Source organism: Pogoniulus pusillus, chromosome 25 (genome assembly GCF_015220805.1).
Source record: "Pogoniulus pusillus isolate bPogPus1 chromosome 25, bPogPus1.pri, whole genome shotgun sequence".
NCBI lineage: Eukaryota > Metazoa > Chordata > Aves > Piciformes > Lybiidae > Pogoniulus > Pogoniulus pusillus.
In genome coordinates, this window is record NC_087288.1 from 5,010,109 (window position 1) to 5,024,778 (window position 14,670).

Here is a 14,670-nt window from a genome sequence, read left to right on the forward strand (position 1 = left end):
TCAAGAAAAGCCTGGATGAGGCACTTAGTGCCATGGTCCGGTTGACTGGCTAGGGCTGTGTGCTAGGTTGGACTGGATGATCTTGGAGGTCTCTTCCAAGCTGATTGATTCTATGATTCTATCATTCTATGAACACAACAGTGTCTGGAATTTTTTGAGTCTACATAAACTAACCTTCTGCAGATTAATGTACTTACAAAAATGTTTAATACAGCAAACTGTCATTTCCAGCTGGGTAGCCCCAAATGGACTTTGTTCTGAGGAAAATAACCATTTGCTTCTTACTACTATAATTTTATAAATTCCTTTTTATAGATGTAGGTGAACATCTTCACCCTTGTGAATTTTAAAGTAACCTCATGAAAGACCTTTCCAGGTAAAAAGAAACATTTCAGTATCTACATTGGAGATCCTGCTTTATCAAACATTCCAGAAATGTATAAAGATATTTCAAGCAAGCAAATAAGGAAAAGTGTGCTCATAAATATAAGATTTGAGTCATTCTATGGAAAAACAAGGAATTAGGACTCTCGACCAACCTGGATGTACTTGAAGACATCCATGTACCTAGCTATGCTTTGCAGCACTTTAACCTGAATCTGAAAATGCTTCCTATCAGCAAAAGATATCCAGATGCTTCCAGGAAAGTAGTACTCAGAGCAGTTAGGACAGAAGACAAATGTCTTAACAATGAACAGCTCACTCCTCCTTTCCTTAGCTTTTATTGCTGAGCACAACTTCATACGATATGGAAGCCAAAGGTTCTGGAGAATAAATGTGATGAAGAGTGACTGAGGGAGCTGGGGATGGTTAGTTTGAAAAAGAGGAGGCTGAGGGGAGACCTCATTGCTGTCTACAACTATCTGAAGGGACATTGTGGAGAAGTTGGTGCTGGGCTCTTCTCACAGGTAAATTGTGATAGAACAAGAGGGAATGGCCTCAGGCTGTGACCAAGACTGGACATCAGGAAAAATGTTTTCCCAACAAGAGTGGTCAAACAGTGGAATGGGCTGCCCAGAGAGGTGGTTGAATCACCAACCCTGGATGTGCTTAAAAGTGTTTTGGATGTGGTGCTTGGGGATATGGTTTAGGGTGAACCTTGTATAGTTCTCGGTTGGACTTGGTGATCCTGAGGGGCTTTTTGAACCTGAGTGTTTCTGTGATTTTGTGATATGGAGTGTCTGTTTAGTCACTGGCTATGTTCCCCTCCAGGCTCTTGCCCACCCTCAGTCCTCTGAGGTGGGGTTGCAGAAGCAATCTTGATGCTGTGGGATCATTGCACAGTGAGAGCCAAAACACTGGGGTCTTATTAACTCCAGGAGAGTTACAAATACACACCACAGCACTATGAGAGCTGATATAAGGAAGATTAATTCCATCCCAGCCAAACCAAATACGTGTATTCTAAATGTTCACAGGAATTCCCTCTCCAAAACCAGCTTAAATATATTGAGAGGTTATGGAGCAAAGCTGGAGGTGGGGAAATTCAGACTGGAAGTGAGGAGGAAGTTGTTCAGCATTAAGACTGTTGAAACCCTGGAATGGGTTGCCCAGGGAAATGGTTGAGGCCCCATCCCTGGAGGTGTTTGAGGCCAGGCTGGATGAGGCTGTGGGCAGCCTGCTCTAGGGTAGGGTGTCTCTGCCCATGGCAGGGGGGTTGGAACTGGCTGATCCTTGTGGTCCCTTCCAATCCTGACTGATTCTATGATTCTACAATTCCATGATGATGACCTTGGAGGTCTCTTTCAACCTGGTTGATTCTACGATTCTAAGATTCCATGATTCTAGGTTGCTCCAAATTAGAAACTTCATATTTCATTAATTCTTTCATGGTTGTTGTTATTGTAATCTGTTATTTATATAAATATCTTATTTATACTTTAGCCTTTTCTCCCTTAACATTACAGACAGAGGACAGACTTCGTTCTTGGCGTAACTAGAAGGGATGGTATACACCCATTGACATCTATACCCTTCTTCTCCAGGGCAGTACTTGGAAATTCCCCAAATGGACAGCTAATCCTAGATAGAAATAGTGTTGTCCTTTCTCTGGGAATTGACTTGGCTCAAGTTCTGTGAGGGCTATCAAATGAAGTGAAAAATGCCCCAAGAACACCGAGCCCCAGCACCGTTAAGCTACATCCTAAGAATACAAAGTTGAAAGCTGTATCTGAACACAAGCACAGGGTAAATCTTCCTTTTGGCACTGGTCAATACTAGTCAGGAAGAAAACTTGTCTCAACAAGACTAAACTTTTCCTACAGAACAACAACAACAACAAAAAATCCTTGAGGCACTTTTAGAAGGTTACTTGGGTTTATTTACTGAAATATGGGCTGGTATAAATTTACTTCTTTGCTTCTCAAAAAGAACATTTCCAGTCTGGTAGAGCTATGACCAGACATTTCTGATTTAAGGGTCTTTAACCCTCACAGAGTGGAACTCTTGTAATTCATGCTCTTTTCTGCTGTGATTTTTAGTGATCTGAGACTTCTATCTTCCTTTGTTGCCACCTCCATGTTTCTTGCCAGAAACATGAGTTGTGCATTAACTGTGACCTATCAACACTTTCTGTTCAATACAGGCCAGCAAAGCCTACTTTTCTGGAGCCTATCTGCCAGGTGGTTATTTTGTATGCATCTAGTCACTAACCAAACCCATTAACTCCACAAAACCAATTCCCTGCCAGCTTCACAGAACCACAGAATTGCAGAATAGTTTTGGTTGGAAAACACCCCTAAGATCATTAAGGCCAACCATCAACCCAACCCCACCATGGCCATTAAATCACATCCCAATTTGCCACGGTCACATATTTCTTGAACACCTCTACTGGCTCCCTGAGCAACCCATTCCAATGCCTGACCACTCTTTCAGTAAAGATTTTTTTCCTGATATCCAATCCAAACATCCTCTGGCACAATTTCACATTTTCCCTTGTTCTACCATGGAATACAAGAGAGAAGAAACTGATTCCTACCTCACTAGAACTTCCTTTCAGATAGTTGTAGAGAGCAATGAGGTCCCCCCCTTACTCCCACTTGCTGAGGGTACATTCAATTCTTTCACCCAGATCATTGATGAGATATTAAAGAGAAGCTGTCCAAATATAGAACCCTGAAGAACACCACTAGTGATGAGTCCCCAGCTGGATTTAACTCCATTCACTACCACTCTTCAGGCCTGTTCATCCAGTCACTTCTTAACCCACTGCATCTTTCACCCATCTGAGCTGTAAGCAGACAGTTTCTCCAGAAGGATTGTCAGCCCCCAAAAGGATGCAAATGCCATGAAGGCTCCTGGATCTAAGCTTACCCATTCCACAACCCAGACATGCCAGACACAAACAGGTTCCTAGATACAAGTCTCATCATTTTTCTTTGCCATGATATATAGTCATAGAACCATAGAATCACAAATGGTAGGGGGTGCAAAAGTCTGGAGATAATTGAGTCCAATGTTCCTGGTAAAGCAGGATCAACTAGGGCAGGTCATACAGGAATGCATCCAGGCAGGTTTTGAAAGTCTCTAGAGAAGGAAACTCCACAGCCTCTCTAAGCAGCCTGTTCCAGTGCTCTGGCACCCTCACAGTAAAGGAGTTTTTCTCCTGCTGTGTCCATTGTGTTTGTTATGTCAGGGCACAGCGTGGGCCAGCTGGTAGTTGCTCCTCCAGGACACTGGGTCAGCTCTGCTCTCTCTGGGGCATAGGCACAGCACTATCTGGGAGCCTGGGTCCAAGGTCACCAAAGCAAGGAGCTGCCCTCAGCGACACTACCTCTGCACTAGCATCTGAATATCCAGAAGCAGGGATGCTCTCAAGGCCCTGGTGCTGTGCTTCTTGTGCCCCATCCAGCAGAGCTGGAGAGGGACTGCACACAGTCAGGCAGAAGGAGCTCTCTCCTGGAGACAAAACACATAAGACAAAACCGAGCTTCTGGACACCCCCTTCTTAGCTCTTCCCCATTGTTATTTCACAGCTACTCATCTGTTAGGCTAAATGCTGTATTCCATTTATGCTTTGTCTTGACAACTGTCATCCCAGTAAGCAGCATCTATATTTCAGGAGCAGAGAGGTTTTCCATCATTTTAATTGCTGTCTTAGGTCTTGCTCCTGAAAGAAACCTCACATAAGCCCAGGGTCCTAATTTCCTGGCAGGACAGGCACTGCAATGGGAATATCTGAACAGAGGTTTTGTCACACAAGCCACAAAAGCAGCCATCATTCTTCCTGGGGATGTGAAGTACAAGACAACTCTGCAGATCAAGGCAAAGCACTGCAGGCAGCTTAAGGGCAGTGGGAGCATCTTCAGAACTGCCTGGGGAGAGGTCCTGATGAGTGATCAGTAGAGGAAGGAGCCATAGCAGGACTGAACTGCAGCAGCACCTTCACACCAGCTTCTCACATGCAAGATTTACTTCATGCTCAGGATGCTGTGGTCCAATTTAAGCTGCTTCAAAAATATATATTTTTAAAAGATACTTTTAAAGAGTACTTTGAATACTTTCTTAAAAAGTAAGCTGTCCTCTGGAACCTGGAGATAGAAAAGCTTGGCATTTTGCCAGTGCAACTGAGGACAGTCCTGCACTCAGAGAACAGTGAGTGTTCAACAGAGAATTGAGTTTTGACACAATCAAAGCAACTTCAGTCACAGGGCAAGTGCTCAGGCAGTCTGACTCAGTTGCAAATATCCTGGCAAAGAGGAGGATGCTAACTGTAGGGAGCTACCAACCACTCAGTGCTGTGCAAATGGTCCATTTACTGCCACGAAGAAGTGAAGAGTCAATGGGAGACTGATGGTTATTTATTTCAGTCTTCATAAAGTCCCTTCATTCAGGACCATTAAGTTACATATCCAACCAACCCTGCAATCACAGCATCTTCTTATAACCTCCTCCCTGTTTCCCTATCACTTCTAACAATTTTTTATATCTTATTTTACATATAACTATAAAACCCTCACAAGGGGATTTCTAAGTTCTTCTATTACCCATCACAATGAAGTTCCAGTCCTTTCTCTGGTACTGCAATAGTACAGATAACTACAATAACAAGCCAAATTTCTTGCTTCTGTAACTCCATTGATTTAAAATTGTTCAGCTGCAGATAATCTGGGATAAAAATTCCCTTCAAGTGTTAGCAGATAAAACCACTAGCCAAAAAGCTGCCGCAGTAAGCAGCAGCTTCACTACCACAATATACAGGACTAAAACTGTCCTCACTTATATCAGCACAGAGTGATCCACCTAGAATCACCATTATTGTGGCCTTTCAGGATCTTTAAGAGGCCTAGAAGAAAGCTGGGGAGGGACTTTTTGGGATGTCAGGTAGTGATAGGACAGGGGGGGAATGAAGCAAAGCTAGAAATTAGTAGACTCAGACTGGATGTTAAGAAGAAGTTCTTCACCGTGAAAGTGGTGAGAGTCTGGAATTAGTTGCCCAAGAAGGTGATTGAGGCTCCATCCCTGGAGGTGTTTAAGGTCAGGCTGGATAAGGCTCTGGACAGCCTGATCTAGTGTGAAGTATCCCTGCCCATGACAGGGGGGTTGGAACTAGATGATCCTTGTGGTCCCTTCCAACCCTGACTGATTCTGTGATTAGGCTAACTGTTGTTTGGAAACCACCTGCAAGGTGTCTGATAATGTCATTCTTAAAGAGTTTGAGCAGAAGTTTCTCAGTGAAGCTACTGCATGAAAAGTAAGCAGTGAGAAAGGTCACTGGTGTTTCTGTTGGCTGTGGGGTTGGGTTTATTTGGGATTTAGAAACTGATGTAGTAAACAGCAGGAATTAAGAAGTAATATATGGTGAAACACTGGAATGAGTTGCCCAGGGGAGGTTGTGGATGCTCTCTCCCTGGTGGTGTCCAAGGCCAGATTGGATGAGGCCTGGAGTGACCTGTTCTAGTGGGAGGTGTCCCTGCCTATGGTGGGGGGGTTGGAACTGGATGATTTTGAGGTCACAGAATCATAGAATCACAGAATTAATCAGGTTGGAAAAGACCTGCAAGATCATCGAGTCCAACCCATCACTTGACCCTTCCAATCAATTAAACCATGGCACTAAGTGCCTCATCCAGCCTTCTCTTAAACAGTTTGCATCAGGATGCAGATTCACTAACCTCTGATAGACCTACCAGCTTACATTAAGGAAGTCCAAACCCAACATTTAAAGTGTCTGTGAGAAATAAAGCCATCAATAAATGAAGTAACCTAGGCAACATTACCCAAAAGCCAGTGATGGATGGTTTTGTTCACAGAATTACAGAATGTTAGGGGATGGAAGGGACCTCAAAAGCTCATCCAGTCCAATCCCCTACCAGAGGATCACCTAGACCAGATCACACAGGAACACATCCAGGCAGGTTTTGAGTATCTCCAGAGAGAGAAAATCCACAACCTCCCTGGGCAGCCTGTTCCAGTTGTGTCACCCTCACAGTGAAGAAACTTTTCCTCACATGTACATGGGGCTTCCTATGCCTCGACTTCCACCCACTGTCCCTTGTCCTGTCATTGGGCATCATGGAACAGAGTATGGCTCCAGCCTCTTGCCACTCACCCTTTGTGTATTTATAGCCATTAATGAGGTCACCTCAGTCTCCTCCTCTCCAAGCAGCAGAGCCCCAGCTACCTCAGTCTCTCCTCTTGAGGAAGAAGTTCCACTCTCCTAATCATTCTTATGGCTCTGCACTGGACTCTCTCAAGCAGTTCCCTGAGGTCCTTCTTGAACAGAGGGACCCAGAACCAGCTACAGTACTCCAGATGTGGCCTCACTGGGGCAGAGTAGAATCATAGAATGGGCTGGAACTTCTAAGGGTCATATAGTCTGCCCCCCAAGTAGAGGGGACAGAGAACCTCCCTCGACCTACTAACCACAGCCCTTCTAATCCCCCCCCCCGGATGGCATTGGTCTTCTTGGCCACAAGAGCACACTGCTAGCTCATTGTTGGCATTGTTGTCTCAAGTTGTGCCAGGGTAGGTATAGGCTGGATATTAGGAAGAAGTTCTTCACAGAGAGAGTGATTTCCCATTGGAATGGGCTGCCCAGGGAGGTGGTGGAGGCACCGTCCCTGGGGGTCTTCAAGAAAAGACTGGATGAGGCACTCAGTGCCATGGTCTAGTTGACTGGATAGGGCTGGGTGCTAGGTTGGACTGGATGATCTTGGAGGTCTCTTCCAACCTGGTTGATTCTATGATTCTATGATTGCCTTTGGCTTCTGCTTACTTCCCTGTAAGCTCAGGTGCTCAATGTGGGTGGTCCTTTCTAACAATCTGCACAACAGTCTAGACTCAGGACCAATTTGTAAATGTGTTTTACAGGTGATGATTCAGTGTAAAGATACAGGCTGCTCCTGGAGATGCTGTCAAAAACACTCACTACCAAACATACCTAGCAGCTGACTCCAAATCATTACAGCTAAGCATTTTTTTCCTGCTAAATTCAAAGGAATTTTGTACATGGCTATGCGTGGTTACAATTATTCACCATTTCATGCTGCTATTAGGAGCATTTTAACAAATACTTGGTATGGGAAAGCTGAGTTGTGTCAAAATCTTTTTGCTGGGTTAATTTCCCTCTGCCACCAACCCACTGACTAAAACGTGTTTGTGCCAAAGCTGATTATGGACACTTTTTTTTTTACTTGGAATTAAATACAGATGATAATTACAATGAATCACTGTGAAATGGCTGGAAAATTTGAAAATGTAATTAAGTGAAAAGTGTACTAGCTTTAAAAAAAAACAAGACAGACATTGGGATGACTCTAAGTGTGCTGCTGTGGCTTAGATTACTGCTTTCCTACCGTCATGACTGACATTAAGGACTGTGCTTTAATGATGTTCTAATGATTCATCATTGAGGACATTCTGGATGACTGGATATTCTGGCAGATGAAGTGGATTTACAGAAAGAGGGGAAAACCTTCAATCCAACTGCAAAAAAGCTTCAGGAAGATAGATGAGTGTCATCATTTTTCTGTGTGTTTTGCTATGTAATTGCTTTCTCACCGGCGTCGCAACTTAAAACGTCTCGCACAGGGGAGTCAGAGCTTAGGGAGCGAAGTGCTCTGCGCTCAACATGAGGATTGTTATACAGTGGCTCCTGTCAAGGGGTTCAAAAAGCCGTGCCTGTGTCCTGTCTCAAAGCCATGTGTTCCTGGGACTCATCTGCCCCAGGCAGAAGGCTGAGGAGCACCTTGAAATTGAGGGAGTCATGAGAAAAAGTGTGCTCCTGGGCAGGAGGAGAGGGAGAGGAGCTGTCAAGGGAGAAAGGCTAAAAACTGCTGGCACTGGAACAAGGTTTGGTGTGGCCACACCTAGAGTACTGTGTCCAGTTCTGGTCTCCCTAGTTCAGGAGGGACAGGGAACTACTGGATGAAGTCCAACAGAGATCACAGAGATGATTAGGGATCTGGAGTATCTCTCTTAAACAGAGAAGCTGAGAGACCTGGGACTCATTAGTCTGGAAAAGAGAAGACTGAGAGATCTTGCCAATACCTAAAGGGTGGATAGAGGTGAAGAGGATGAGACTGGGCTCTCTTCAGTGGTGCCCAGCGACAGGAAAAGGGGCAAGGAGCCCAAACTAGAATGCAGGAGGTTTTGTTCATAGCAAGGAGCTCCTTCTGTCTGCCTGACTGTGAGCAGTCCCTCTCCAGCTCTGCTGGATGGGGCACAAGAAGCACAGCACCAGGGCCTTGAGAGCATCCCTGCTTCTGGATATTCAGATGCTAGTGCAGAGGTAGTGTCGCTGAGGGCAGCTCCTTGCTTTGGTGACCTTGGACCCAGGCTCCCAGATAGTGCTGTGCCTATGCCCCAGAGAGAGCAGAGCTGACCCAGTGTCCTGGAGGAGCAACTACCAGCTGGCCCATGCTGTGCCCTGACATAACAATCACAATGGACACAGCAGGAGAAAAACTTCTTTACTGCGAGGGTGCCAGAGCACTGGAACAGGCTGCTTAGAGAGGCTGTGGAGTTTCCTTCTCTAGAGACTTTCAAAACCTGCCTGGATGCATTCCTGTATGACCTGTCCTAGTTGATTCTGCTTTATCAGGAACATGGACTCAATTTTATCTGCTGAGGTCCCTTCCAATGTCCACCAATCTGTGATTCTGGGATTTCATGTGGCTTCATTTCCAGCATGTTGCTACCAAGTATCTGAATTGGCCAGATGATGCTTCAGCCCTCACTGACTCTTTATGTTGGTTTCACTGGCTGAGAATCTGCAAACACAAACCAACTGGACAGTGGAGAGCCCAGTTTTGAAAACAGCCTGCACCCCAAGAAGCTGAGTGGAAAAAGACTTGGGCTGTAAGGAATGGACCACATTAAACTCAATTAATACTGCTACTGTTTCCCCTGCTTGCTCATTCAGCGATGCAAGCTGCCACCTTGCATGCACCAAGAGATGCATTCCCCTAAGCTCACAATATTGTCTGTCCATAGATATGCCTCTGCTTTGTCCATTCCTCCTTGCTGGTGTAAAGATGCAGACAGCAGCTCCCCTTCTGGAGTTAGCCTGCCAGGACTCAGAGCCAGTCCCTCGTCAGCATAATCAGGGACAGCTCCATCCCTTAGGGAACCTGGAGGGCTGCCAGACAGCCTGTGGGATGGCTGCAGCTGCAGACCACACCATGGACCCACTGCTTCTGCTCTACACCCCTAGATGGGACCTTCTGGCCCCACGATGGCATGGCCATGGGATCTGGGCTGACCCCATTACAGCCTTCATCCAGCCCCTGTAGAGTGCCATACCTCTGACAGCTGCATTACAATAGCCTGCAAAACTTGCTTTCTTGTTTTTCTACCATTATACTACAGGTTGAAAGGGGGAAAAAAAGAAATTAAATAAAGCTCTTGAAAATGTTAGCATCAGACTGCAATAAATTCCCTTGAAATGGACACTAAATCTTCCTATCTTTTAACACCACATAGCAGGCATAAGACTAAATAAAATTAATACTGCCACTGCTTGCTCTACTCACACATCCAATAATGCAAACCTGTGCTTTATTTGAGGTTATGTATAAATTTAATATACATACTATTACAACAAGGTCACTTTGGAATAATCTCTTTGATTGATTCCAGGAAGGCAGTATGAAGGAGAAAAAATATTAGTCTTGTGTGGAAAACACACAATATCAGCCTACATGGAAACAGCACAGCAGCCTGTAAATGGCAACTATTAGAGTTTCACTTATACTGCACATCTAAGCATTGCTGCAGCTTTGCCAGTTGTTTCTCATACTAAAATGAATTCTTTTGTCTTCTGTTCTGTGCTGTCCTTCTTGCTATGTTTGTTACTCTGGTATCAGAGAGCTTTGTCCACAGAAAAATCACCTTTTGGTGTTTCTCTTCAGGTGAATTCTCTGTACCAGCTCCTCCACTTTATGCTATCAAAATAATAAGCTATCAATTGGGATGAGAATGTCTTACAAAAAACCAGAAAGAACACAAATAACATTACCTAGAACATTTCACTTCAGCACTATACCGCAGTCAAACACTGGGAAGCAGCTGCAAGAAATTTCCACTACAGTATGTGTGTGGACAAGAGAAACCCATGGTGGAGAACAGGCTCCTTTGCTCTGGACCCAGTGCGGTGTGGATTCACAGAATCACAGAATTTATCAGGTTGGAAAAGACCTCTAGGACCATCAACCTGTCACCTAACCCTTCTCATTGACTCAAACATGGCACTCAGTGCCTCATCCAGCTTCCTTTTAAACACCTCCAGGGATGGTGACTCCGCCACCAGCCCATTCCAGGCTCTCACCACTCTCATGCTCAACAACTCCCTCCTCACCTCCAGTCTGCATCTACCCACCTCCAGCTTCCCCCTAGTCCTGTCACTCCCTAACAGCCTAAAAAGTCCCTCCCCAGCTTTTTTGTAGGCCCCCTTCAGATACTGGAAGGCCACAAGAAGGTCACCTGGGAGCCTCCTCTTCTCCAGACTGCACAGCCCCAACTCTTTCAGTCTGTTCCCATAGCAGAGCTGCTGCAGCCCTCTGAGCATCCTTGTGGCCCTTCTCTGGACACACTCCAGCATCTCCACATCCCTCTTGTAATAGGGGCTCCCAAACTGGATGCAGTCCTCCAGATAGGGTCTTACCATTTGCTAACAGCCCTTCTCCACCCATAGCAATGTTTTCCTGAAGAGCCCTGATTCAGTTCTGCTGGTGTGAACATTGTTTTACCCTTGCAAAAAGCTTTTAGACTCTTCAGGAAAGTCAAAAGGCGCTCAATAGGACTGCCCTCTTCCTTTTAAAAAGCATTTGTGGTGGACTAATATATTGCCTCAATCATGCTAATTACATCTGATAATGGTTGAGTATTGCATTACTGGACAGGTGCAGTAAACCCAACAGCAGCACTCTGCTTGTTGTGTTCCATCATGTTAATGAAAGCAATAAATCAATGACACGTTCCAAACCTTGACTTGCCCCAGAAAAGAGAAACACTAACAAAATTTAGCACATCCAGCTTGCAATATCTCACAGATGGATAGCTTTATTTTTTTTTCTACCCTGAAAAGGTAGAAAAGAATTCTCCTTTCAGCATAAGGGCAAGCATCCAAGATGCTGAGCATTCACTGGATCTGAATATACCCTTTTTGATGGGGACTGTATTAACTTTGAAACAGGTACACTGTTCAGATTAATGATATGAAGAGGAGAAGGCTGAGATTAATGATATGAGGAAAAGAGGGCTATGGAATATGATTTTACAGATACAGAAGAAAACAAAGGCACTTTGGTTCAGAAAGCCAAGTCAGTCTGTTTTGCCTGCTATGGTACAAACATGCAGAAAAGTTCTGTCTCCAAAGCCAAAAAAGAGTAATAAGAAAGGCCTTAAACCATTGTCAGCTCATTGTCTGGAAATTGAAGATAAAGTTAAGGGCAGGTTTGAAAGACCAAAGATTTAAGTTACTTTCAGTGGAGCTGTACTTAATAAATCTAAAGAGTGGATTGTCAATGTTGTGCAGTTGAAGCCTTTGACAGCAGATACTCCCATCACCTGTGGGGTGTGTACATCTTAAACTGCAGGTACTGAGCAGATATTTCTTCTCTGAAGTTTTTATCTTCTTCCTTAAGCACTTCAGTGTGAATGGACAAAGGTAATCAGAAATACCTACTGGAAATACCCAAACATCCCTAAGAAATAAAATTGCAGCTCTGAGAAGGGCCAACACACTGAGCTAGGACTGTTTAGCTTGGAGGAGGTTGAGAGGAGACCTCATTGCTCTCCTCATCTCCACGAAAGGAGGCTGGAGCCAGGTGAGGGTTGGTCTCTTCTCCCTAGTAACTAGTGATAGGGCAAGAGGAAATGGCCTGAAGTTGTGCCAGGAGAGGTTTGTATTGGATATTAGGAAAAGTATCCTTACTGAAAGAGTGGTGAGGCATTGGAATAGGCTGCCCATGGAGGTGGCGGAGTCACTGTGCCTGAAAGTGTTAAAAAAATGTGTAGCTGTGGCACTTCTGGACGTGGTAATGTTGGCTTGGCAGTTGGACTTGATGATCTTAGAGGTTTTTTCCCAACCTTAATGATTCTATGAGACTATGCAGTGATTCTATGCCACCTACTCAGATTTTTAGTGTCAAATCTGGTTGATGTGCTAGAAGTTAATGCTTTCAAGGCAGTGATACATAGATACTCAAAGGATCACAAGCATTAGCCTAATACAGACTGGCATGAACAGCCCTGAGAGTAGTCACACTTCATTTGTGCAAGGATCTGAGCATCTGTTACAGTTAGCACAGAAAGACTTGAAGGTACTGTTCCCATTCTCTGAGCAGGATTGTTTTCAGTTCAGCGAAGCCCCTGCATCCACCTGCAAGAAACCTATTTATGCAGAATTTATGGAAAAGAAGTGAGTTTCTTTCTAAGAGCTAAGGAGAGGTAATGTCTTACATCACAGAAAAGCCTTCAATTGGCTCTGAACATCTTCCACTGTGTGATAAATGTATCCCTAACTGCAGGTCTAGGGAGGTTCTTCTTCCCTTCTACTCTGCCTTAGTGAGGCCACACCTGGAATACCACGACCAGTTTTGGGGTCTCCACTTCAAGAGAGACAGGGACCTGCTGGAAAGAGTCCAGCAGAGAGCTAAATGGATGACTGGGGAACTGGAGCATCCCCTCTATGAAGAGAGACTGAAGCTGTTCAGTCTGGAGAAGACTGAGAGCACATTTTATCACTGTGTACAAATGTCTGAGGGGCGGGGGTCAAGGGGCTGGGGCCAATCTCTTTTCACTGGTCAGCAGCAATAAGACAAGCAGCAACAGCTACAAACCTAAAAATAGAAGGTTTCACCTCAACGTGAGGAGAAACTTCTGCACAGTGAGGGTGATGGAGCATTGGAGCAGGCTGCCCAGAGAGGTTGTGGAGTCTCCTTCTCTGGAGACTCTCAAAACCTGCCTAGATGCATTCCTGTGTGAACCACCCTGCATGGTCCTGCTTTGGCAGTGGGGTTGGACTTGATGGTCTCTGGAGGTCCCTTCCAGTATCTAAGGTTCAGTGACTGTGATACTGTAATAGAGTTCTGAGATGGTGGCAGCTGGCTCCTACACAACTTTAACTCTGCACCAGAAGAGGATTGAAGTAAGCCAGCTCACAGAATCAAAGGACAATGTCTGAAGCAAGGTCATTTAGTCTCTGTAAGGTGTTTGATGAATGTACAGAATGTATAGGTATGACATTTGCAATACCTGCATTTTGGTCCTTGTAATAGGAACACTGCAGTAGTTTACAATATTTATTAGCCCTCTTTATTGTTTTTTGTTATTTAGGTGCTAGCAATGCGCAGGGACTAAACCAAGGAACAAAGACAGAATTTCTTTGGGGAACTTGATGTAACTGCATTGTAATTTTTCTTCATAGTTCACAAAGATGAATTCCTACTGCATGGTTTTCTCTTGATTTTTCTTTAATAATAGCTTATATGAGACATCCTTTGACATTGGGCAAATCTATCCAAGAATTTACCATGGTACCGCTGTCTGTACAAAGTTACTCCACAATGGAGATTCAGAGATCCACAGAATGGTTTGGGTTGGAAGGAACCTTAAAGATCATCCCCCCACCAGACCATATTGCTCAACCTGACCTTGAACATCTCCAGGGAGAGGGCATCCATACTCTCCCTGAGCACCCTGTTACACTGTCTCACCACCCTCACTGGAAAGAATTGCTTCCTAACATCCAGTCTAAATCTATCCTCTCAATCTTCAATCCGTTCCCTCTCATTCCATCCCAACAAACCCTTGTAAAAAGTCCCTTCCTGGCTTTCTTGTAGGCTACTCTAAGACCCTCCCAGAGCCTTTTATTTTTTCCCAGGCTGAACATCTCTGTTTGATGATTGTGTACTGAGTGTGGAGTGACTCAACCAAAAATGGCTTGGCCAGCTCTTACCAAAAGAATGCATTTTGGTAAAACATAAACCAGACTTTTTGATTCTAGAAGATTTAGAAAGCATTGCAGGCATTTCCCATACAAAACTGTAGTTACTTTTTCATTCCAGAAGATTTAGAAAGCATTGCAGGCATTTCCCATAGAAAACTGTACTTACTTTTTCATTCCAGAAGATTTAGAAAGCATTGCAGGCATTTCCCATACAAAACTGTACTTACTTTTTGATTCTAGAAGATTTAGAAAGCATTGCAGGCATTTCCCATACA

The 14,670-nt window shown here is 44.5% G+C and overlaps 1 long non-coding RNA gene across 2 annotated transcripts in view; it reads right to left on the reverse strand.

Moving 5' to 3' along the window:
* The window catches only part of LOC135186516 (uncharacterized), a 234,956-nt gene that overhangs the window by 132,041 nt on the left and 88,245 nt on the right, over nt 1-14,670 (reverse strand). The window lies entirely within an intron of this gene.